This window comes from Lupinus angustifolius, chromosome LG10 (genome assembly GCF_001865875.1).
Source record: "Lupinus angustifolius cultivar Tanjil chromosome LG10, LupAngTanjil_v1.0, whole genome shotgun sequence".
In the NCBI taxonomy this organism is placed as follows: Eukaryota; Viridiplantae; Streptophyta; class Magnoliopsida; order Fabales; family Fabaceae; genus Lupinus; species Lupinus angustifolius.
In genome coordinates, this window is record NC_032018.1 from 737,097 (window position 1) to 739,907 (window position 2,811).

Sequence of the window (2,811 nt, forward strand, 5' to 3'; positions counted from 1 at the left end):
TTTCAACCCACACCTTATTTTTTCTTCATCTAAGAGATTTCAGTTTTAAAAAAAAGAAAAACTTATGTGAATATATATCTATGTAAAGATAGTCAATAGATGATTACAATATATTAAAAAATCAATCCTAATTAGGATCTATTACTAAATGATAGTACTTAGAAATATAAATGTATGTGTCTCCAAATATGATGTGTTGATTTCGTCTCTATCTAAGTTTTTTTCTTTAAAAAATGGGTGCAAGTTGGAAGGGTGGGTGTGAAAAGGGCCATGTTGGCAATGAAGCCCATTGATCTATTGTGGAGTGGCATGGGCCACACATGACTAAATTTAACATTGGCCCATTTTCTTGGACTAACTCTGAATCCCACAAAACGATCAACATTCACATAATTGTCATGACCAACAACAAAATGCTTTGCGTTGAAAGTTTAACTTTCAATGGATCAATAATATATTGGCCCATTCCAAAATATATAAACAAAGAAAGTGGAGCGTTCAAAATTTTGAATGAAGATTATAAAACGAGTTTTTATACCGATTCACGTTTTTTTGTACGCATTTCAATTAGCATCCCATAAACCTTTTCAAAATTCTAATAAAATGTTGCCATAAAGCTTTACATAATTCTCGTCAAATATTGAAAAATCAGAACGCGTGATTGCTCACAAAATTTGAGCTGGCGCAAGCAAGCCCAACAAATAAGAAAATAACCATTGGAACAACTTATCTTTCGAATTGAGTCATGGTTTTGGAAATAATAATATTTATATTTATAAATTTATTATATTTGTTAACTAATATATAGTTTTATTCAGTGTTATTAACATTATACAGGTTATTAATACAGTAATGGTGGTAGTGTTTAGGTATATGGATTCTCTCCATTAATTGAAAGACAAATACCTAAAAAACAACATGAAAAAATGATAGAACATTATTATTATTTAAATATAACAATATCATACTTATATCTTTAATTGTAAATGGAAAATCAAGAATTTGTTTATTCATTATTGAAGATGATTTTTTTCCGTGTATATATTAAAAACAATAAACAATATGATAAATATTTTTATTTATCACATTTGTTAAAAAAAATATGTGACTCAATGTTTGTCAATATTTTAGAAGTATAAACAAAGATAATGATTGTGTATTTGTGTATTTGATTTTTATAACAACTTTTAGGTAAAAATTAAATTATTTTCATAAAAAAAATATAATTTTAAATGAAAATGGATGAGTATAATCATTTAAATTAATAAAGGATTGGTTGAATTACTAAATTATACTTTTACAGGTACGGTAATGAGTACAATATTTCTAATACTAGTTCCAACACAACTATGCCTTGTAGGTTTAGTAACACTACCACACCCCTCCTTTCAAATTACACAATGAAGTGAAATGTAAACTACAACCCTCCCTTCATATCTACCCTTCAAAGTTTTCATTATTATTTCATATCTCACTTTACTATATTTCCTCTGAAGTTTGAAAATTCATCGTATCCTACTCGTTAAGATTCTGTGGAAAAAAGGTGTGGACAGGAAGTGAGAATGCTAAATTCTTTATTGACAAACAAAAATGGTAAGAGTATAAAATTTGTACACTGATACTGTAAAGATTTATATACATGCATACTATCATTCACCATTCTTTTGGATTATTTTTTGAAAAGTCAACAATAATTAAACATCAATGAAGAATAACTCATTGTATAAATTTTATATACTGTCAGTGTATACATATTTTTTATTAAATACTAATACAAACAACTTTAACAGATGTTTTGTGCCTTGGGATGTTGGCCACACTTTCCCATCACATGCTCACTTACTTTAACTTTCTTCTCTATCATTCCTTTCATATAAATTTGACCGGTCAACCAACATCCCCGGCCCCACCCATAATCTATGATTAAATTATTGGAGCACATTTTATTTACCATATTTTGTGTCATAAATTATGATTGGTTGAGAAAAATATTTAAGTTAAAAATTTAATTATTAATTATTTTTCTAACCAATCACATCTTATATCATATGAAGTGACACAATATTATGCGAAAGAAATGGTGTCCCTTAACTTATTTAACTATAACCTCATCCAGGACCATGCATTTTAAAACACATGTTTTTTTCCTTCAATCAGTTGCATATAACCGAAGTTAAATTTTCATAAGATTCAATTAAAGGTACCTGATAGTGCAATCAATCATTGTTTGCTAATTAATTTCCTCAAAGTAATAACTCCGGAAGAAAATAAACTCATGAAATAATACTATACGTAAGTAGTTACCTGGCATCCACTCCAAGAATCTTACTTCCTAAATATCAGTGGAGAGATTACACCAATTTAGGAAAAAATAAAAAATTGCAAGGTGAAATATGCATACTTTATACGGTTAAAATAAAAAATAAGACGTATTCAATATATTATATTTTGGTTATATATACAACTATATATGTATATATATATATGTTGTGAAAATTTTATTGCACTAATAAATCCTAATGAGTCATCCTAACCTTATTTTACATTGAGCTTTTATTATAAAAAAAAAGCATTGGGATGATATTGAAATTAGTAGAGTGGGAAAAGAATTCATTCATTGAGTGAGACAATTCAGTGACGATAGATCAATGATTATAATTGATGATGATGAAGTTGAGGATAAAAGGGACCACATGTCCCCAAATTGAAGGACCAAAAGACCCAAACCGGTAACGCAAAATTGACTGATGAATTGAGTGAGTAGTCCATTACTGACTTTGTGAGTGAGGGCATAATATATATATATATATA